Below are 23,768 nucleotides of genomic sequence, written 5' to 3'. Positions count from 1 at the left end.
CCTATTTTATGTGTCACTTTATTGACATCCCCAGCTGTGTGAATGTCACTGCAAACCCCCTCATTGAAGTGGAAACCACTAAGTTCTCCGAATTTGTTTTTATTCTGTGAGCACTACTTTGAGTCTGTCAGATGTTCTTGTCAAGATGTCACACACTGAAGCATTTAGAGTTTCTTACAGACAAATCCTCAGTTCCAGAAGCTCTCCACAGGCAGCAGTGCTCATCACACCTGGCACCAGCAGCAGCTCAGGGCACTCTCAGGACACTGCTCTGTGGGAGATGCCTTCAAAGGAATCCAGGAGAGGTGACCTAAAAGGTTCCCCTCTACATTAGAGGCCATTCAGCCCCAAATTCCTCCCTGCAGGTCCAGCCAGTTTGGGCTGATCATGGCTGGGACACCCCAAGCAGGATCACAATGAGGAGCTGTCCCAGCCAAAGGATCTCCGAGTGGTTCAGGTTGGAAAAGACCTCCAAGCTCACCAGGTTCAACCACTCCCACTCCCCAGCACTGCCAAGGCCACCCTAAACCACGTCCACCCTAAACCACGTCCCCAAGTGCCATTTAAAATCCAACTGGATTTTAAATCCCCCCAAGGACAGTGACTCCACCACTGCCCTGGGCAGCTGTTCCAGTGCTTGACAATCCATTCAGTTTTCCCTCACATCCAACCTAGACCTTCCCTGGTAGGGCTTGAGGGCATTTCTTTTTGTCCTGTCACCCATCCCCTGGGAGCAGAGCCCAAACCCAGCCTGGCTGCACCCTTAGGGAGCTGTGGAGAACCACAGAGCCCCATGAGGTGTCACATCCCTTCCTCTGGCAACTGGGTCAGTGAGAACCCCTAATCCCAGGGCTTGGGGACTGAGATCCCCTCTTAGGGCTTCCCACATCTCCTCTTAGGAAAACTTCCCACAAGTTTCCACCATGGAAACTTCTTGTGTCCCCCCAGCAGCTGCAGTGGGGAATCCCCAGCTCTTCACACCAACAGCACCCACCCCATGAAAAATCTTTGGGGTCCCCCCTCTGTGTGCCCGCAGCAGTGAGGAGAGAGCTCTGGAAGTGCCCAGGGCCAGGCTGGACAGGGCAGGGACAGCCTGGGCTGGTAGGAGCTGTCCTTGCCCACAGCTCAAAGTTCCCCCCATCCCAAACCAGTCCAAGGCACAACTGCAGGGATAAGATGGCTTTTTTTGCCCCCCTCACTAAACAGAGAGGTACGATAGATCAAAATAAACGCACTCTTTGAGTAAGTACTCGCTACTGAGAAGTGTTATGGAATCAGCCATGAACTCTTCCTGCCTACCTTTGATTGAAATAATGGATTTTTTAAAATTCATCCTTCCCTAACATCCCCTTATTATCATAACCAAGCCTAATGAATATAATTAAAGCTAGAAGTCTCTCAATTTCTTTCCTTCTGAACAAGTTCCATTTATTGGTTTTTTTTTTGGTTTTGGGTTTTTTTTTGGTTTTTTTTTTTTGTTTTTTTTTTTGTGTGTTTTTTTTTTTTTTTTTTTGTTTTTGTTTTTGTTTTTGTTTTTTTGGGTTTTTTTTACGCCCTGGAACAGAGAAGCAGCTGAAGTCACAACTCACACAAACAGAATTAGGAACAAAACCCCAGCCTGAGTAGTTCCTCCAGGATTCCCAAACACACAGCCTCAGAGATTAGGGAAATGGAGGGGGTTTGTGCACAAAGCAGTGAAAATAAAAGTTAAATGTTGTGCTGGGCCAAGAAGAAAGCAAATTCACCAAGGAATAGCTCTTTCTGCCTCTATTAGTTTCAGCAGGCTGTGGTGCTTCCCACAAGCCACTAATGCAAGCTAATTGGGAGGGGAGGGATGGAGCTCAGGAGCTGCTTACCAAACTTTGTCATTATTTTTCACAAGGTCCCAATTTCCCCTGCTGCCTTGGATTTGCTTTGCCTCTGCATGTTTTGCTGTCCTGTCCTCTGTTTTCTTTTCTCTCTTCCTCCTCCTCATCCCTCTCAATTTTATCACAACCCCCAGGGCTGGCTACTGAGCAAGAGCCTTCACAAGCCCCTCAGAGCAAATCTGCTGTGCCCCAGGGAACAGCAGGAGAGCACATTCCTGCATCCCCATGGGCAGGGTCAGATGGGTTATTAGCAGGGAAATCTTCCCTGGCAGGCCCTGGCACAGGTGCCCAGAGCAGCTGTGGCTGCCCCTGGATCCCTGGCAGTGCCCAAGGCCAGGCTGGACAGGGCTGGGAGCAGCCTGGGACAGTGGGAGGTGTCCCTGCCATGGCAGGGGTGGCACTGGATGGGCTTTAGAGTCCCTTCCAACCCAAACCTTTCCAGGATTCCATGATCATCAGGACCAAAGGCCCTGCCTCTCCCAGCCACAGTCAAGGTGATGGAGGCTCTGAGGAGATCAGGATGAATCCAAACCAGCTCACAGACTGGGAACACCAGATCAGGCTCACGTGGTGGAAAACCCTCAAGAATATTTCACCACAGCCTGTGAAACAGATGGGCAAAGATTCTAGGGATACACTCCCAGCAAGGATCAGGGAACTATGGAGCATCCTGAGCTGGGAGGGACCCACAGGACCCCCCAGCCCAGCCCCATCCCTGCACAGACCCCCCAACAGCCCCACCTGGGCACCCCTGGCAGCGCTGTCCCAACGCTCCTGGAGCTCTGGCAGGTTTGGGGATGTGCCCATCCCTGGGGAGCCTGGGCAGTGCCAGCACCTCTGGGGAAGAGCCTTGCCCTGATCTCCAGCCTGAGCCTCCCTGGCACAGCTAAAGGATGTAGGGACCCAAACCCCAGCTCCCACCCCAGCTGCTATTGATGACCTCCTGATGAAGCTCTAAGAGGTGCCAGGCTCCATCCAGGTCCCTCCCTGGATGGGTTCCAGCCCCCCCAGGCCTGAGGACACAGCTCAGGAATTACACACTTCATCTTCTGTTGTTTGCTCCCCCGGAGGAAGCAAGGCTCCAAATTGAATTATCACAAAGAAATCAATTCCAGATCAAACCTCTGTGAAATTATAATTGCTTTAATGATCTGCAGGCTGGAATAGACAGGGCCCAGGGAAAGCATCATCCACTTTCCCTCTTCAGTTCATAAGGCTCCTGTAGGAATCAGCCTTTGTTCACAGGGAGCATTAGTGTTTTCTAATTATGTATTAATTTAATCTACTATTAATTTTCAATTATTGTTATTGCACAGGAACTTCCCTTTTCCCAAATGTGGCTGCTATGTAAGATGCTGAATTCCAAGCAGCGCTGGGGTGAGCTGACAGGCAGCTGCTTAGCCTTAAAAAAGGGGGAAAAAAAAACTTTCAACAACCAATTTTGATGAAGACATTCTAACCAAACAAAATTATATTAAAAAAAAAAAAAAACAACCACACACAAACCTTTCTGACTCATCTGAAAATGAGCAGCATTTTACCAGCAGCTTGTTTAGCCTAAAGGCTTAAATCACTTAGGTATGGCGTGTCTGTGGAGATTTTCATTAGAATTGACATTTTGACAACTGCAAAAAAACTTTACAACAACCCTGCTCACAACATGACAGGCAGTTTAAAAATAATTATCAACCACAGGACAAAGGCAGCCAGGGGAATGAAGTTTCACTGAAGTCTCTTCTTCCTAAAGATGGTATTTAGAAAATAATCTACCCTCCTCCTTAATTAATTGAAGATGCAAAAATAGCTCTGGATCTCCAGCATTACACATGAGCAGGAGCAGAAGGGACAGGGCTGTGAGCAGAGCTGCCTTGCATGGCAGAAGAAGTGTCTGAGTGTGGGGGGATTTCTTGGATTTCACATTCCAGAGACTCTGCTGGCCAGAAAGCTGCTGGCACTGGGGGTGGGCTCTCTTCACTATGGCAAACATCCAAAAGATGCCCAGGGGAAGAGGAAGCTCCTGAAAAACACAGATTATATCAAAGCCAACCAGTTTGGTTGCATAGAAATCACAGAATGACCAAGTTGGAAAAGACCTTTAAGGTCATCGAGTCCAACCCAGCCCCAACACCTCAGCTGAGCCCTGGCACCCAGTGCCACATCCAGGCTTTGTTAAACACACCCAGGGATGGGGACTGCACCACCTCCCCAGCAGCCATCCCAGAACTTTATCACTCTTGCCATGAAAAGCTTTTTCATAATACCCAACCTATATTTCCCTTGGTGCAGCTTGATTTTGTGCTGCCTTTCCCAGGAATTCTAGGGATGAGGCTTTCCAGAGGGAAGGCAGAACCCCTGTGCCTGTACCTGGGGCCTGTCTGCCCTGGCTTGGCAGAAGATGCTCAGTATTTCCACAAACAGCTAAAATCCCATCCAAGAACTTGTAAACTAGGGAGAGACTCTGCAAAGGCTTCCAGAGCTTTGGAGCAGAGGGACTCACACACACTGGCAGTGCAAACAGGACAAGATGAGATAATCCTGGCCACGAAGGCATAGGGGGTGCCTTTGGCTCTGCTGCCCCAACACCAGCAGGATGAGCCCCTTAGAGCAGGCAGCACCAGAGTGACAGACAGAGGCACAGGGAGCACCCCAAAGTCTGTGTCCCATTCCCTGAAATACACAGCCTAAATCCCTGCAGGGAAACCTTTGGACAAGCCTGCAGAACACAAAGAATAGGAGAAAGCTGATTTTTTTTTTTTTTTCTAGGAATAATAAAGTCTAAGGTTACTTCATGAGGTCAAGAAGGTTTCTTTCGAGCCACACGGTCCAGGTATGCCATCTGCCAGGACTCCTGCCCTGTCACAGCCACATTTATCACAGAGCTCCATTCTTCTATTACTGTGTATCAAAACAGCTGTAGTGAAACCAGAATTACTCCCAATTCAGACCAGAATATCAGCAAGCCAAGCTTGGCTCATCCCCTGCAAAAGTGTTCTGGCATGGAAAAGCTGCACAGTGAATAAAATCTTCCTGGTGCAAGGAAATACCCTGTCCTGAGGAACACCCCTGGCATCTCCCAAGAGATGTTACAATAAAGATCAAGAACTTGGCAAACTGAAGACAAACTGAACTGACAGAGAGATAAGAGGTGATAACTCAAGACATCTTCAAAAATGAGTACCTTAGAGCCCCTTCCAGGGCTTAAAGGGGCTCCAAGAGAGCTGAGGTGGGACTTTGGACAAGGGCCTGGAGGGACAGGACACAGGGAATGGCTCCCACTGCCAGAGGGCAGGGATGGATGGGATATTGGGAGAGAATTCTTCCTTGGAAGAGTGCAGAGACCCTGGCACAGTGTGCCCAGAGAAGCTGTGGCTGCCCCTGGATCCCTGGAAGTGTCCCAGCCCAGGGTGGACATTGGGATTTGGAGCTACTTGGGACAGTGGAAGGTGTCCCTGCCCAGGGCAGGGGGTGGCTCTGGATGAGCTTTGGGGTCCCCTCCAGCCCAAATCATCCTGGGATTCCCTCACAGACAGCACACAGGGGAATTAAACTGGAAGCAGGGATAGGAGAGTGCCCATAAAGTGTGAAAAGACTTCACATGGAAGCACAGACACGCTGGTCCTACAGAGACCAGGGCTGAGGATGTACCCTCCAAAACACCCCAAGACCCCTCAAACTCTATGATTTTTATTATGTATTATGATTTTTTTAGTATCAACCATAATTACTTCCCTGTGCTGCCTTTCCAAGTTCATTGCTGCAATGGTGGATGAGCACATAGGAATTAAAAACACTAACAGGGAAGCCTTAAGGAACCTCAAGGATTTCATTGGTTTTTGCAGTCTAAATCAGAATATAATTTTTAAAAATAATAAAAAACTCCCAATACTTCCATCAGATGCAAGGGTGCAGCACAGCATTTTAAAGAGACCAACATGGACCTGAAATAGCAGCACAAGTCTCTCCAAACCTGCACTACAAGGTCACCAGCTCCCACCACCTTCCAAGGTTTGGCAGTGTTTATTATTGGGTTCCTGACACTTGGGGCTCCTGAGGTCAAGCAACATGAAAATCCTGAGGTTTTTGAGGTTTTTTTTCCCTTATGCCTGCTGCTGGCCATCCTGCTGAAATAGCTGCAAGAATAAATCTTGAAAACAACATCCCTGGAGGAGGCCAGGAAGCAAAAGGTAGAGAGGAAAGAAAAGTGCAACACTCAAAAAATAATACAGAACCTGAAATCATAAGATTGCTCATTCCAGGATATTTATCTTGGGACAGAAAAGGGTAACAAAAACCCACCAAGAATGGAAGACTTTTATATGGACAGCAAAAGTTTACTGAAAGATATTTTACTCAGTTAATACCACAAATAGGAATGGGGTTTGGTTCAACATTTTAGCTGCTTGTGCCAGATTATTACCTGGAAATAGCTGCAGTCCCACCCCAGGGAAATGTGCAGCAGCGATGGGACAGTCCAGATGTACAGGGCTCCTGCTCCAGTCTCCCAGCATCAGAAAAATGAGACAGGCTGGAAAATACCTTTGAGATCATCAGGTCCAACTTACAACCCAACACCTCCTCATCAAGTGAACAAACCATGGCACTGAGTGCCACGTCCAGTTTCTTTAAACACATCCAGGAACAGTGTCCTGGGCTGTAACATGTGTGTGCATTCTGTCAGCATCTGTCAGAGCTGGGGCAGGTCTCTGCTGCTCCCTGGGCAGTTTTTTCTTCATCTCTCCCACAGCCAATCCTCCCTGCAGGAGATCTCTGCTGTCCATGGCCACTGAGTGTCCCTGCATGGCTGAGAAAATTCCAGCATCCATGGGGAGATGCTGCACCCAGGGGAGGAGCCAAGCATTCCTACCTGGATCCAATCTGCCTTTGGAACCCCCCAGCAGCCTTTGCCCCCTGCATTCCCAGAGGAGCAGCTTTCTTCCCCCTGCATTCCCAGGGGAGCAGCTTTCTTCCCCTGCATTCCCAGAGGAGCCCAGGCCCATCTCCCCCAGCCCTGGAGCTCCAGAGGAAAACTCCCCCCTTGTGCAGGATCCTGCTCCAGCAGAAGCACAGCTGGCACTGCAGGAGGGCTGAGCCCCCCTGGGATGGGGCTGAGACACCTCCCTGACCCACAGGGGACAGGGCTGCTCTCACTCTGGCAGGGGTTTGTTTTTGTTTGTACTATTGCATTTGTATTTTTAGTTTTCCTAGTAAAGAACTGTTATTCCTATTCCCATATCTTTGCCTGAGAGACCCTTAATTTCAAAAATTACAATAATTCAGAGGGAGGGGGTTTGCATTTTCCATTTGAAGGGAGGCTCCTGCCTTCCTTAGCATTCACCTGACTTTTCAAGACAGACAGTGACTCACACCTGACTCCTGAGCCCTCCCCAGCTCCCACTACTCAGTCACCATGAAACCAGCACATTTCTTCCCCAAAAGGGGCACAAAAAGTGACCTCTCCCATATCCTATGCCCCTTTCCAAGGGGGAGAGGGTGCCACACATGGCCACCAGCACTGACTGGCAGCTCCAGCCTGGGCTGCAGGAGCTCCCCACTGTCCCTGCAATATACATAAAGGCAAAGTTTGGTCAAATTGCTTGGGCTGGCATGTTTTCTGCCTTCCTTTAAACCAAGTAACTCATGCTAATCTGCAGCTAAATCCCACCCTCCCAGAGGCCCTGCTGACATCAGTCAGGAATAATTCCCATTCCAAGGGACAAACCAGATCCTATTGACAAAATCCAGTGTCACATTTTTATTTAAAGGAGTCTCAGGCTCTGCTGAACAAGCAGGAGACACCTTGTTTTGAGCATTATTTCAAGGATGGCCAGATCTGAGCTGCCCCCAGAGGAGCAGCAGGTTTTGGCAGGGTCATGTATAAAACATGACCCAGCACTGCAGCTGCTGCAGCACACAGCTTTGAAGAGTTGTTGTTTATGGATGGGGGATTTTAATAAACTGGAGTGAGCAGGGAACACAGGATTCCCAACTCCTCTGGCATTCCCAGGTGATTTAAAATCAAAATAATCCAAGGAGACAAATCAAAGCACAGCCTTGGTGGCACCCTGGGGTGGCAGCAGAGGGACAGGCAGCACTTCCCAACTGACCACCAGAGACTCCAACTCCTTTTTAACACGGCAAGTTAATGGAGACAGCCTCAGTGGAGTGCTGGAGACCCTGAAGTGCCTCCTGGACTCTAACCAGGGTGGTTTGCTCCTGAATCAGCAACAGGGGTGGACAAGGCTCCACGTGGAGAGGCTCCCTACAGAACAGCTCTCTAGGCAGGCAGGTGTGGAACCCAGGCCAAAGGGGGCAGTTACACCTCAATTCCCCCCAAACTCACCCTGTGTTGGACGAGGAGCAGCCAGACAGAAAATTACTACTACAGAAGGTGAATAAATTCCTCTTAGAAAAGGACTGGATGCACACAGGGTGGTGGCAGGGTAAGGGACAGAGCTTGGCAGACTTCTGACAATCCCAGGACCTCTGTGGCCCTCGTAGTTCCTCCTGAGTTGTCACATGAGGTTGTCACAAAAATCCTTCCAGCAGCTCAGGCAGAGGACTGATTTCATTCCAGTTGTGAGGAGGGAGAGAACAAGCAGGATGCTGGGAGAAGCAGCCTGGTTCTGGAAGCAAATCCATCCCAAAATTCCAAGAAAAACTCCAAGAATGCAGAGCTGCTGCCTCCAGCTGTCACACAAACATCACTTCCCTGGCACCATGGGAGCAGCTGTGCCCAATCCCTGCACAGGGAGAGCTCTCTGCTTCTTGGCATCCTCAGGCAGGATGGTGCCCACCACCACCACAGCACTGGTACCAGTATGGAACTGGCTGCATGTGCTCCCCTGGAGCACTGGGGCCAGAGAAGGGCCCAGGAGACACTGACCAGAGCCAAGGAGAGATGGCCCCAAAGTGTCTGTGCCTTCCAAACACCTGAGCTTTGCTGCATTTGGCAACTGAGACCTTCAAGGTCTTTCCCAGGAGAAAGGTAGCCCCAACAGCTGAAGAGCCTGTCCTTCACATGGCCACTTTTCCATGGATGGAGGTGGATGCAAAATCCTCTTTACCTCTGACCTTTCAGGAGAAAAATCTCCTCAAAGGACTAAACTCAGACATTAGCCCACCTTCTGCCACCCGAGGCTGCATCAAATTAACAAAGCCCTTGATGAGCTCCTGGAAGGCTCAGCCAGGCTCAGTCCCCTTGAGGCACAAACTTCCTCTAAACCTTTCTCAGAAGGACCCTGCCATGGAAATGTTTGAGATTCATTGTTTTGGCCAAAGCAGTGATTTCATTTCTGCTGTGATCACAGAGGATGGCAGAGGATCCTTCCTCCCTTCCTTTTTTCATCTCTGAAAATAAGGAGTTTCCACCCTGCTTTTAAAATCAAGTCAGGAGAAAACTCCAAAATACTCGAGTACCTCTGTTTGCTTCACAACCAGAACAGCTGAGAGACCCCCAAAAGCTGAGGAGACTCCATTTGTGAGCTCAGCAGAACACAGAGCACAGCAAATTCACCCCCTGTTCTGCTGTCTGCCCCCACTTTAAACCCCCACGGTCCCCACTCCATCTTCTGCCCAAAACAAGCCCAGATCTCCTGGTAGGATTCCTGACTCACCAGCACATTTTCCTTTTAAAGGTCAAAACAAATGTGTTGTGGCAATAGGGATTTCATTAGCTCCCTCTTAGTTTCAGTTGATCAGCAGGAGTTTAAGAGATTGGTTGCACTCTGGAGCTTCCCTAACAAGGCACTCTTCATCTTCTTTAGGAAGAAGGGAAGGAGCAGCCATGGGAAACATCTCATCCCTGGATCTGTGGCTGAACACAGCAGCAGAGCAATTAGCAAGATGGTCTCTGCAGCAGAGAGAGCTGCACTGGGATGTGCTCACACTCATTTACACACCCAGAATCAGGACTGCAGCTGGAATCCTTGTAGAGCAGGACAAACAATTTTCAATTAGTCCAATTTCCCCTCAAGTGTTCCAACACTTGTTTCCATGAAGCTTTGAGCAACTCTGAATTCCAGAGTCCATCTCCTCACACTGGAAGCCTACTCCAAGCCAAGAGCAATGCTCCCAAATCCATGGATGAATCACAACCAGATCAGTGCTCCACCTACCCCCACTTACTGCTCCAGTCACCAGGAGCTGCTCATTGCCACAGTCCCAAGCTCCTGAGTGCTCATCCAGCTGCTTCAGGACACAACTTCCCATCACAGTTGGGGTCTCCTGGAAAGCTGTCAGCACTTGTAGACAATCCATCCTTTACTGATTCCCTCCTTTTTTGCAGATGTTGCTCATTTTCAGAGGAGGTGGCAGCTGGAGCCCCTTCTTTCAGTTCAAATGTTTCTTGGTAAGACTTGTGGAGCAGGCAGAAAAACTATTTTGATACTGGAAATATCTTCCACCTTGCACTGGATTGCATTAAGACATCCACACATCCATCTTCATCTGCTCTGATCCCCCTGAGCCACTTCTCCAGTCGTGGTGGCTTCCAAGGTCATCTCAGCTAAGGAAACGTAATGTGGGCAGCAAAACCAGTTCCCTCTTCAGATTTAAATGAACCTTAGGTCCACTGTTTATCTGATTTTAATGGATGTTCAGGGATCTGTTTTCAAGTTCTCACCAAAAAAGCCCCTTCTGTGAAAGTTCCCACATCACCCCCAGAACCCCAGGACTGAAGACAGAAGGAAGTCCCAACATGCACAAGGCAGCCAGACTGGTTCAGCTCTCCTGTTCCACGGGCTGGGACCAGACTGAGGAGACCAGAGGACCCTGAGGAGTGGCAGAGCAGCAGGAACCGTGTCCTTCATCCCTGTTAGCTTCACCCCAGTGGAGCATGTCCTACAAGACCACATACACCTGCATCTGAGGCTGTGACCCTGAGCAAGGGGAGACTCTCAGCTGCTCTGCAAGGTCTTAGATCAGGTTCCTAACTTGCTCCTGGACATGACAGTATGCCTGTTCCCAGCTCGTTTTCTCCTCCACCACTGCCAGAGTCAGAAGAGGTCAAGGAATCCCAGAACAGGATTGGTTGGGGGGGAGGAAAGGGGAGGGAGAGGTATTTGCATGTGAAGAAATATAGCAAGAGAAATACAGGCTGCAGAGATTAGGAACAGGCTTTTTAGTGGGAGCAGAGCAAAAGGCAGCTGCTAGAAGCAGGGCAGGGAAGTATTTAGCATTTCCAGCTGCAAGGCTAATCTGATATGACACTGGATCAAGCCTGGATACACAGCCCCGATAAATCTTTCATCAATAAAGCTCATTGTCACAAACCTGGAGCACACCAGGAAGGCAACAAACCTCACCTGCACACACAGCCCCCGTGAGGTCTTCCCTAAGGACATTTCTCATGGAGGCAGCATGTGAATTTGATGATCCTCCCTCATGGCTGCAGCGAGGAAACGCTGTCAAGTTTGGTCTTCGTAAAGAAGCAACTACACATCTGACCTACATAGAGCGCACAGATGTGAGTAGCCTCGCACAGCACGCCACAGATTATTTTTTTTTAATGCAGAAAAAAATTCAACACCACCTGCTTTGCCTGGGAACGTGCAGGAACAAAAGGCAGCTGTGCACAGGAGTGCTGCACCAGGACTCAGATGGGAGCTCTGGAGCAGCACGTCCCTCTTTTCTTGTTTAAATCCACCTCCCAGGATTGCCCATCCCTAAAAGTGTTCAAGGCCAGGCTGGACAGGGAGTAGAACAAGCTGGGATAGAGGAAGGTGTCCCTGCCCATGGCAGGAGTTGAAAGGGATGATCATTAAGGTCCCTCCAACCCAAACCATTGCAGGATTCTATGATTTTCAAGATTGGGACACAGCTTTTGTTCCCAGGACTGGCAGCCCTGTAACTTTGGGCAGGAGTGTGAAGGACTGACGTCCATCCCCCAGGGATGTCACAGGACGATTAATGGTACCAACACAGGGACAGAGCCCTGGGGCTGCTGAATCAGGGCACAACCACAGCACTGCTGCAAAACCTGACATGAGCTGCACACTCCTGCAGCACCCAGGTGACCTGGCAAACCCAAGTCCATTAAGACAGGTTGGGGTTGGGCTCTTCTCTCAGGGAACAAGCAAGAGGAGGAAACAGCCTAAAACTGTGCCAGGGGAAGTGCAGACTGAATATTAGGGAAAATCTTTTCGCTGAAAGAGCAGTCAGGCATTGGGGCAGGCTGCCCAGGGAAGTGGCTGAGCCACTGGAAGTGTTCAAGAACCATGTAGGCATGGCACCTGGGGACATGGTGAAATAGAGATTTTTGGAATTCACTTAACAAAATGAATTAAGCATTTATATTTTACTTTGTAGAGTTATGTGTCAATTTTTAACATTTTACTTAAGAAACCTCTGCCATAAGTACAAAAGGGCATAAGAAAATGCAAATTTCTGAAGCTTATTGCACAAAGATCATTGCCTCAGAACGCAAAGAACCCAGATAAAGAAGCTTTCCTGTCTCCAAGCCTGTCAAGACTGACAGACACACACAGATAAGCACTGAAGGACCAAAAGCACATGTGCAGAGGAAGAGTTCAAAAGTTCAACCATGAGGAAGACCATGATCTTCAGCCTCAGAGACCACCAGAGACCCCTGTGTAACCACCACAGCAAACCACGGTGCCCAGAAGGGCGTGGACCTATTTAGCATGAGAGGTGAGGAGAGGAGGGGCCAGGGGCTGAATATGCACGGTAGAATTGTGTAATGTACTGCATATGGAACACATCTGGGAATAAAGGTGTGGGTCAGACTGAGGCTTGGGGCACAAGTTTTTGGAGAGCTAGCCCACTTGTGCCAGGTGCTGACAATACATACCCACCTCAGAACTACCCCAGGTTGTGGAGTCTATTTATTTATTCCATGTATCATTTCAATGGGTTAGTGGTAAACATGGTGCTGGGTTAACAGTTACACTCCATGGTCTTAGAGGCCTTGTCCAACCTCAGTGATTCTGTAATTTCAGGTGTCTGTTACTTCCCCGAGTTTAACCCTGACACAAGAGAAGGTGGGAGAATCAGCCAATGCAGCAATAGGAAACGGGTGCTGAGGGCAGACTGGCCAAGGAGGGTGCTCGGAGCAGGGCCAGCCCAGCCAAAAGGGCTGCTATGTGAAATCCCACATGCCAGGCATTCCCCAGAGTCCAGTGCCTCCGGGAAAATCAGCAGTGACAGGGCAAAGCCCGGGAAAATCAGCAGTGACAGGGCAAAGCCCGGGAATGGGGCGGCAGCAGCCTGGGCTCGGGCACCCGCACCTGGCTGGGGCTGGCCAGGGACCTGCAGGTCTGGGGGAGGCCAGTGCACACAGAGAGGGCACAGGGAGGAGCTGGGAGCTGCCCTGGCTTCGCTCCCAGCTCTGCTGCTGCCCAAGGTCAGGCCTAGCTACATGCCCTCCTACCTGCTTTATATTTAGAGCATCAAAGCCAGAGCTCCTCACCAAGCCCAGAGCTTCATTTACCACCCTGCTATAAGGGCAAATGGCAGCACTGGCTACCAAGTCCTACAGATTTCTCAGATTTGGTTACATTTTTTTTTCTCAGTGCGGGAGCAAAAAGCAACTCTAGAGGGTGGGAAGCCTTATCAATACCTCCCGGTTGTCTTTAGTCTCACTGGATAACTTTGAGTATGCAAAATTCGAGAGATGAACAAGAATTCAAGGAAGTGATCACAGCACCAAGCCTGCCAGAGCTCAAGGGATACTTGGACAATGCTCTCAGGCACAGGATGGGAGAGTTGGAGTGTCCAGGAGTTGGACTTAATCCCTGTGGGCCCCTTCCATCTCAGGGTATTTCATATTTCTAATAAAATAAATTAATTGGTTGCATCAATTTTATCAGCTGCTCTGTTTGCTGGAGATTCCTCTTGCTCAGGACTGTGAGACTCAGAGTAAAATAAGAAGTTGACAAGCTTCAGGGTAAGGAAAAAAAAAAAGCCCAAAATCCAAACTTACTGCCTGATCTAACCTAGAAATTTATAAAGCAGTAACTGGTAGTACAAGTCCTAGCTTCCCACACCTCAGCAGCATCAGCCTGGTACTAACAGCACCTACTTCCAAAACCACTTTATTTTAACAAAAATTCAGTGTATCTAAAGGCTGTTTGCCATCACTGCACAAAGCTTTCTCTCTTACATCACTGTCACATTACTGCAGGTTGTGGAGATGTCAGGAATGCTACCCAGGAAAGAATGGAAAATTCACTGTATTTATAAGATTGCTGGGCTGCTTTGCCCAACTGCATTTTGCCCGAGGATATGGCACCTACTCAGCATGAGCAGCCTGTTAAAGTGGCTCATCCTCTTTTTGGGGACTTGGAGAGAAAAGGCTTTGTGTAAACATGCAATATTTACTCCCCAACATGCTGTAGTTTGGCAGCCCAGCTGTGCAGACTTGGGGCAAGCCATAAATTACTCACACCACTGAGTGGGTAAAAGCCTCTGACTCACTGAGCCAGAATCCCCTGCACCAATGCCTCACAACAAAGTACAAAATACAGATGTTTATCCTACATATAAGGCTAAAATCTATTAACTCTGAGGTCACGCTGTTTTTCCTCCTCTTGCAAAGGAGGGGTTGAAAAGGCAGAGAGCACCAGCACACAGAAGGGGATGGGGATATGGAATCTGCAAATTGAACTGCAGAAGGAGATTGGAATGAGATGACCCTTAAGGTCCCTTCCAACCCAAACCAGTCTGTGACTATGATATGATAAATGATGATAAAAGCAATGAATGCGGACACCAGCCTGGATCAGAAACCCACACACAGCTCAGGCTGCTTGCTGCATCCCCCTTCACCGAGCCCAACTCCTCAGCCCAAGCCTGCCAGGACCTCTTCTCACCAGTATTTTGGGATGTGCACCAGGAATTAGGGTGATTGTGAATCTAAATAACCTGCTCCCTTCCAGCTCTGCCTGGGAAAGAGGCTGGCGTGACCTGCTACCAATTAAATGTTAACAACACCACAAAAAACTGCGTCTGCATAAAGGAGCATCAGAAACCTACTCCAAATGATTGATTAAACCTTCCTGCCTGTTCAGCTGTAGCTCTGGGCTTTTCCATGCTGAATTAACCACCTCTGCTGTCTGCTGCCTGCTTGACAAAGAATAAATGTTCTGCTGTTAGCCAGTACTTTTTCCCCCAGATCTCAGTGCTCAAATGGCAAAGGAAGAGATCCAAAAGTTGCCTTTCCAAACTTCCCTGTCAGCAGCTGCCAGTGTCAGGCATCACCTCACCTCTGCACCCCACTGTCTGAACAGCATCACCCCACGGAGCCCCCAGCCCTTCCCTAGGGAGCAGCAAGAAGGAAGATCCCACTGCTGCAATAAGGGGGGAAAAGTCATTTTTAAACAGGATCCCGCTCCCCAAACAGAACACTGGTAGATTCTGCCTCGAAATTAAGTTGCACTTTGGCTTTTATCTTCCCTGGAATCCCTGCTGCTTTGCAGACTGGGCTGGAAGATGAATCCAGGAGAACTGGGCAAAAACAGAGGAGCAGCTGATTTATACTTTGGCTGAAAGAGCTTTAATTCTCCCGGCCCATACACACAGCCCGTTCATTTGGGGGGAAAGAGGCAATTTAAAATATCATTTCTAGTGTCTGCTGGCAGAACAAAGATGAAGGACTGCAAGAGATGATCAATGTTTAAGGCCATCTTCAAAGCGATTTGGGGAGCTGCTGAAGATAAACAAGCAATTGGGGCCCAGGAGCCAGACTAAAAGCTGACAGAGAAATTGCTTTTTTCCAAGGCAAACAGAAGGCAAGGAATAGCTCAGTTCAGAAAGGCTGAGCTCTCCCCTCGTAATACGAGCAGGGCAAGAGACCAAATTTAATTTCTTCCTCACAACAACTTTAATTAAATCATCTAAGCCCTCCCTGCTTCTCTCCTGCCACGAGGTGTGGCTGTGCTCACAGGAGGTATCAGTAAACTCGGCATTATTCCCGTGCCTCCCTGGAAATGCTATTTATGCCGCAGTCAAATGGCTGGGGAGCCCAGCTGCAGGGAAGCATTAAGAGGAAAACACACAAATCCCACCCCTGATGTGCAGCAGGCACTCCCCCAGCGCTGGAGATGCTCCCCAGCACTGCCTGCACAGCTTTCCTGCCAGGGGAACTTCCCAAGGGCTGTTCCTCCTCACCTGTGCCCTGAGGTGCCACCAGAGGTACAGGATGGGCACTGGCTGCAGGGTGTGAGCTGCACCAAGGATTTTTCACCTTAAATGTTAATTTCAGAGCCAGTTCCTAGACTCTGGGCAAGGGATGGAGGGACAGGACACAGGGAATGGCTTCCACTGCCAGAGGGAAGGGATGGATGGGATATTGGGAGGGAGTTCTTCTCGGTGAAGGTGGGCAGGCCCTGGCACAGGTGCCCAGAGCAGCTGTGGCTGCCCCTGGATCCCTGGCAGTGCCCAAGGCCAGGCTGGATGGGGCTGGGAGCAGCCTGGGATGGTGGAAGGTGTCCCTGCCCATGGCAGGTGTGGCACTGGATGGGCTTTAAGGTTCCTTCCAACCCAAACCATCCTGGGATTCTCTCAGAGTCATCACAGAGACAGGTGAGGTTTTATTAGCCTGTTGAAATATGTGAACATAAGAGCTGCACTCTTTGGAACAGAAGTTAAAAAATTATAAATAAAACCAATAAGTTGAAATTACTAGAAGAGCTCAAGAGGATTTCTGCAGTGCTTACAGCTTTTACCAGCTCCAGAAGGACCTTCAGGAGCTGTAAGAGCTCCAAGCATTGCAGACTCCTGCAGCATCAACAAAAATACCTGTTTTACAGCAAACACAGCTCCAGGGACAGGAACCAGGAGCTACTGAACCACCAAACCCTTCCAGTGCTGCCCCTCAGCAGGAACACAGCTCAAGCCAGGCAGCACCATCAGCTCTGCAAGGCCTGTCCCACAGCAACCGCTGAGATTTTTTGCTAGATTTGAAAAAAAAAAACAAACCCAAGCAATTATGTTTGAGCACCAGCCAGCTGCAGCCTTCTACACAGGGGCCACAGCCTGGGCCAGAAGAGTCACCTTGAAGTCCTGGCAAGAGGAGGCTGTCACTGGAGGCCAGGTGAAAGGCAGCCATCAGCACTGAGGGCACTGACACAGCAGCAGCTGCCCTGTGCAGACCTGGCACAGCCAGGGCTCCACATCTTCCAAAGGAACTTCTCTCACTAATGCTCCCAAGACAGTTTTCCAAAAGAAAGTTTGCTAAAGACAGAAGGGCAGCACAAGATTGAGACTAATAAAGACATTAAGAGTTTGGTGAGGGAGCTCTTCAAGCACCTCCTCCATCCACCCTGTGACCTTTGCCAGCCTATCCTTCCTGAACTCAGGAATTCACACATTAAAATGAACACCAATGGCTCCACAAGGAGTGTCCACTGCCACGTTCTCAACAGCTTCTCTTGCAGAAATTGTCGCCTGTTTAAATGACAGCAAGCAGAGCCCCTGGGGAAGGATGTTCACCCTCCAGGGGAGGTGGGACACAGCGGGAGCCACTGGGAATGGAGCTGCACTGCCTCAGTTATTCCTCCTGCTCACACATTTCACCTGGCCATTCTTATTCTGCCTGCGGTAGCAAGCCGAAAATGAGTTCACATTCATTCCCAGCGAGGCCGTATTTGTTGAAATGTAAGCTGCTTGCAAAAGCATCATCAGATAATGCCCTGACACTTCTCAGCTCCTTTTGTTTGGTACCATCCCTTCATGGAGGTAATGCTGCAGATACCACCAGGGAGTCACTGAATTCACACAGACACAGCCCAGAGGTGTCCATCTATTTACCTTACTCTTAGCAGAAATAAACCCTAGCAACCTGGAATTGTGTTTTCTATTTTAAAAACAGATCTTTTGCAACCAATTAAAAAATAAAACAAAACCAAAAAACCCAAAAGCCAGACAGTTGTGCAACATCACTGGCAAAGTCTGTGGAGGCTTAGTGAAAGAAATATTCTGCTGCAGGTGCAGGGATGCTCCTGGAACAGAGCTCAGCATCTTGCCAGGCACATCCTGTGGGGCAGCTCCAGCAACAGAGGGGAAGGAAAAGCCCAGAAGCCCTGAAAACAACTGAGGACCTTCCCTGCAAAGGCAAGGCCAAGCCTTGCCTCAGGTCGCTAGCACCACTTGCTCTACACTTTCAACACACACTCAAAGCTTGCTTTAAAAAAATAAACAAATATTAGGATTCTGAGGTGTCAGGGTGAGACCTGCAGGAGCTAGCTGCTGCAGAAGCTGCAGCTCAGAAGTGTCCCTGGAGAGGCTCCATCCAGTGCCACATCTCTTTGTGCTGGGCAGGCCAAGAGCCCTCAGTGAGCAGGACAAGCAGCATTGTTTGGGTGTTACACAAGAGCCAAAAGGATGACTCAGGCTGCCCTTATAGCCCTTCCCTGGCTATCCAGAGCCAAGGCTGAGGAATCTGCTGCTCCCAGGGACAGGGGGCTTCCAGGGACACCTCCTGCCCAGGTGAGACAGCCCTGGCACTGCTCCTGCAGCCAGAGCTGCTTTCAGGCAGATTTTCAGACAAAAAGTACTCTGGTTTTATTTAAGAACAAGAAGTCATTACAACACTCGCAGGATTTCACCTTTCTCTAACAAGGAGCATCTCGCTGGGAGCTCACAGCACTCCAGATTGCAGGCAGCAGACTTTTCCACATCCATGCCCCAGCATCATCTGTTACATCCTGCACGATATTCCCCCAGCTCAGGCTCCACGGGAGCAGCTCCTCTTGTTTGCCCACAGCCTGGCAACACCAGGATGCTCCTGATTGTTTAGGCTGCAAGGAACATGAGAAGCCCCAAGAAAAGCTCTGGATTCACTACGTGCACACAGACTGGCCTTTGTGAAAGGAAACAGCCTTTGCTAGTGGTTTGAAGCCTTGGCTTTGGTATTTCCAACATCTCAAATACTAAACTAGACACAGACACATATTAATTCTGCAGAATACCCATCTAAGTCAATCCCTGCCCCGTATCACCTCAATTCTGCCTTTTATAATGCACCTACAGTTAATTTTCTATTGGAGATTGAGCTGGCAGACACCTGACCCTCATTAAATACACACTTTCAGGTGAGACCCCTGGGCACTATTACTCACTGGAATTAAACGGGTACACCAGGACTGGTGGCAAAAATAAAAATAGCCCCAGCTCTGGGCACGTCGGGGAAGGCAGCGGCCTTCTGTGCACAACAGCAAAATCAACTTAATCACAAATGACAACTTCTGAAAGCCTTTACTTTGGATTCATCCTTGGCATTTTTCTAGGCCAGCTTGAAAACAAAAGCTTTGTCTTCTTAAAATGCAATTGCCTGAGGCACCTCTAAAAAAAGTGACATAACTCAGGTTTGAAAAATGCCTCCTGGGTTTCAGATCCTCCTAAGAGCCTCTTTACTATTCAGCTTGATTCAGATTACCCAGATCAGCATGAACTCTGCAGATTTAGCCCCAGCTACCAGCACAGGTATAAAATGCACAAATTTAGGATTATTTTTTTTTAACTATATGATTAAAGCTCTAGAGTTATAAAAAAAAGAACGTGTTATTGATCTGAATGGCTGCTCCCTCTCTTTTCTCCAGCAGGTTCATAAACACTCTCCTATGACAGTTTATTGTGAATTTCACTCTGTTCGGCTTATTCCAGATTTTTTTTTTTTTCCCCAGCCTGTTTTTCTTGCTGGGTATTTTCAACCTTTCCATCACAAACCTCAAGCTGTGAGAAGAATGAGCAACTTGTTTTGGAATCACAATTTGAGCCTAAAATTTGATTCTTGTTTCTTCTCCCTGCACAAACGTTTTTTGTTTCAGTAATTTAACGAGCAGTGACTCCGTGCTTCTGCAAATCCAGGAGCACAGCTCTGTGCCAGTAACTTAATGGGAGGGGGCAAGGAAGGAAAAGCTGCAATTCTCCAAGACAGACACAGCTATTCCAATGCCCATAATTAACACCTTGGATAAACCACAGTACCTTTAACATATCACAGATTTTTATACCCATAGGCTGTTTTCTTTGAGCAGCTACAAATTTACTGCTAGGTCTGAAAACTCCTTATGCAGCCACCAGTGAAGAACTTAAATAAAAGAGTTTTGTTGCTTTTATTGAATGATTTGGGACACAGAGAGCTGTAAGCTGTCTTTGTGATGGGAACACGTTACAGTCTTTTTCTGAATGATCAAGTCCCATCACTTACTCCACATAAACTGTTCTCTGTCAAGAGCTTTAATCCTCTCTTTTCAATCCTTAAATAAAACATCCTCCCCAAACTCACTGCCTATTATCAGCCATTTCTGAAGAAAGTGGTTCTTAAGAGACACACCTCTTTCTGCTTTGCCATTCTCCTGAAATCCATCTCCAACATTAGCCTGACAGAGGTAAAACAGCAGCAATCTTCCCCGGCTCAGAGAGCTGGAGGAGTGTCTGAACACCCACCCCTCTCGAAGGAAGCTTTCACACGCGGTCAAAACCACAGAAAGGCTTCCAGGAACGGGAGCAATAAACCTTGTGACAAGCTGTCAGCCAGAGCAGGCAGCCCACGAAGGTGCTCCAGGGTCACACATCTGAGTTCTGCTTTTGGCACAGCTCCTCAGCTTCCTGACAACAGCAGCACCCATCCCTGCATCCCGGAGCTCACCTGGAAGCCAGGCTCGCTCCCTGCCCTTAGAACAGTGCAAAGAGCCCAAATCCCACGGAACAGCAGAATAAAGGACAGGGCAAAATGAAAGGGAAAGCACCACCTCCCACTTCACTGCTGAAGGGAGACCAAGAGCAGAGGCACCTGTGGAAGAGCTCAACCCTGCTCCCGCAGCAGGGACAATCCAGAGGGGCTGGGACACCGCCCAGCCTTCCTGGGCTGATGGCACAGCCAAGGAAAACAGGTTCAGCCAGGGCGCTGAGGTCCAGGGCAAATGCCAAGCGCTTGTGCTGGCCCTGCGCGGTCCCTCCCTGCCCGGCCGCCGCTGGCACCGGCCATCGGTCACACACGGATTTACTGGCGGGGGAAACACAAGAGCTTCCTCAGTATAAAGTAAGAGGGTCTTTTCTTCTGGCCTTGAAAGTCAGCCCAAGCCAGCCGTGATGCCACTGACTTGTCTCCTGAAAAGCCTGAGCAGCCGCTGTGGTGTGGGAAGGCCCCTGAGCCACACAGCACGGGCTGGCTCCCAGCCCTTCCCCACGCCAAAACCATGCGAGAATTACACTCAGCAGTGTGAAGTCACCATCCCTGGAGGGACTTAGAAGAGGTGTAGAAGTGGCACTTGGGGGATATGGTTTAGTGGTGGGCTTGGCAGTGCTGGGTTAATGGCTGGACCCGATCTTAGCGGGCTTTTCCAACCTAAGTAATTCTGGGATACAGGTTCTGTGCTGAAGCACTGCAGCAAGCACAACTGCGAGAGGTCGTTCCCGCAGGCTCTTGCTCTTCAGGAGCAACTCAGAAAATAAAGGTGCACATCTGCCCTGCTGCCCATCCCGGCACTTTGTGTCTCAGCCGCCTGGGCTGCGTAAAGGCAATCAGCCGCCGGACCTTTCCAAAGGCACGGCCAGATCTGACTGTTTCACACTCACCAAAGCTGCTCTGGAGCAAGAGCCGGACTTTCATACATCACCTCACATCAACAGAATCATTAAATCTGAAAAAGACCTCCAAAATCATCAGGTTCCAGCCTCTGACCGATTCCCCCCGTGCCAAGTAAAACGTACGGCCGAGTGTCACATTTGCTCATTTTTAACATTCCGAAGGATGGTGACTCCACCACTTCCCTGGGGAGCCCGTTCCCAAATATAAATCCCGGCAGGACCAGCAGCCCCAACATAATCGCGACAGAGAAGCTCCGGCGGATCCGGCGCGGCGCGCTGGAGCCCGCCGGGCTCCGCACGGTCCCGCGGGGAGCGGCGCGGCTCAGCGCCGCCCGGGCTCGATATTCCGCCTGCTCGCTCGCTGCGAAGCCGCTCCCGGCCGCGCGAGGCCCCGCTGGCAGAGCAGCCGAGCATCTCCGGTTTGCAGGGGCACAAAGCAGCCCGCGGTCACACCGCGGACATGCCTGCCGAGCGCCCGGGACTCGCGCACGGCTCAGCCCCGGAGCCATCGCCACCCCGGCAGCCGCTTCCAGGCGCGGCACTTCCCCATCCCGTCAAACGGGGAAAACGCGCATCAGGGACGGAAAAACCTACCCACACGCCAGAGAACGGGTGGGGAAAGTGAAGACTGAAAAAGAAAATAATAATAATAATAATAAAGCAGCACTAATTCACCGGCACGGGGACTCGCGCTGCCAGCACGGACCGCACACTGGCTGGCGGGAGCGGTCCCCCCGCAGCAGCCGGGGGAAGGGGCGGCAGCACTCACCGGGCAGGTCGGTGCCGGGCAGGTCGGTGCCGTGCGGACGGAGGGCCAGGCCCGTCCCGCCTCGCCCGCGGGAGCCGCCGGCTCAGTGCCGCGCACCGCCCCGCGCCGCGGCTCCTTCCCGCCGACCGTACCACGGCTCCAAGCCGGGGGGGACCCACGCGCCGCGGAGAGCCCACCCCTCTGCCCACCGCCCGCTCCCGCTGCTGCCGCGGCGCGGCCTGCACCGATCCGCCCTCACGGGGCTCTGCCGGGCAGGGCCGCGGAGCCGCGGCTCGCCGGGGGCAGAGCCGCTCGCCCCGCACCGCCCGCTCCCTCCCGCTCCGCTGCCCGCGCGGTGGAAGAGTCCAGAGCGGGGCGGGCGCGGGAGGGGCCGCGCCGCTCCGGGCGCGGGTCCCCGTGAGGGAGCGGCGGGGCTCCGCTCGCTCGGGGCTCCGCTCGCTCGGGGCTCCGCTCGCTCGGGGCTCCGCTCGCTCGGGGCTCTCGGTGTTGGCGGTGCCGGCCCCGCAGCGCGGTCTGGGAGCAGCGGAGCAGCCGCCCCCAGCGCTGGCACCGGCACCGCTCGCCCTGTGCCGGTTCACCGGAGCCGCAGCCGAAGTTCGCACCCGCGGCGTGCCCGCCGAGCGCGCAGCGGAGCCGTGGGTGCACCCCGGAGCTCCCGGGCGGCTCTCGGTAACAGCGCGATGCTCAGCCCGGCTGCTCCGTTCTGTGTCCGCCCGCTCCTGGCACTCACCGGGCAGAAAACGGTTCTCTTGGGAAAATGATGTTTCCTGGCCGAAACGATCGTCCGGCATTCCGGCGCTGCCTGGAGGCGTGGGCAGGCCCGGCTGAGAGCCCGGCGCTAGAGGGACGGGCACACGGGTCCAGAGCTCCCGCTGTGTGTGTGCTCCCAGCTCGCGGCAGCGCGCTTCGGGTGACACCAATGCAAATAATTCCATGCAGCCGCTCTCGACAGCGTGTTAGGGAAGGGCAAGAGCTCACCCAGCAGGAGCGAGGCATCAACAGAGGCATAAATCATAGAAACGCCATCAAGTCCAAGCATTATCCCAGTGCTGCCAAGCTCACCACTAACCTGTGTCCCCAAGTGCCACATCCTCACAGCTTTTAAATCCCCCTGGGCAGCTGTGCTGGGGCTGGACAACCCTTTCAGTGAAGAAATGTATTCCTGTTACATGCCTGGGATAGTGCAACAGCAGAAATGATTAATTGACAGACAGGGCAAATCCCCCGTAAGTTTTCCCCACTGATCCCAACAGAATTATACTGGTGTTTAAGTGATCAGTTACACAAAACTACCCAACACAGTGCTGATTCCTGATGGGACTGGTGGGAGTGTTGAGGTGTTCAGAAGATACCTCTGAAGGTTGGGTAAAGACCCCTCAGTAAGGAGAACTCTCCTGTCAATATCAAGACGTCTCTGGCTGTGAGCTGGAAGCAAGAACTCGGTACCTACCAACCCAAATGAGAGCAATTAACTGGCTTTTTAGCTTATTTTTTCTTGGGCAACTCATGGCTGACACAGGGCAGGGAGTAGATTGGATATCAGAAAGAAATTCTCCCCTCTGAGGGTGGGGAGGCCCTGGTAC

The 23,768-nt window shown here is 50.7% G+C and overlaps 1 protein-coding gene across 7 annotated transcripts in view; it reads right to left on the bottom strand.

Annotated features, from left to right (window-relative positions):
- The window catches only part of RALY (RALY heterogeneous nuclear ribonucleoprotein), a 130,812-nt gene extending 107,727 nt beyond the window's left edge, over positions 1-23,085 (bottom strand). For 4 of the 7 annotated variants that reach the window (XM_021540447.2, XM_021540448.2, XM_021540444.2 and 1 more), the window contains exon 1: positions 22,186-22,293. The gene's annotated coding sequence lies outside the window, so the exon portion shown is untranslated. Of the gene's footprint in view, positions 1-22,185; positions 22,294-22,915 lie in introns of those variants that run through there. The other 3 variants (XM_021540446.3, XM_021540449.3, XM_021540445.2) reach the window with 2 other exon arrangements.
- Positions 23,086-23,768: the final 683 nt, after the last annotated feature.

This window comes from Lonchura striata, chromosome 17 (assembly GCF_046129695.1).
Source record: "Lonchura striata isolate bLonStr1 chromosome 17, bLonStr1.mat, whole genome shotgun sequence".
In the NCBI taxonomy this organism is placed as follows: domain Eukaryota; kingdom Metazoa; phylum Chordata; class Aves; order Passeriformes; family Estrildidae; genus Lonchura; species Lonchura striata.
Note: the sequence above shows the minus strand (reverse complement) of the source record. Positions and strands in the feature narration are given on the sequence as shown.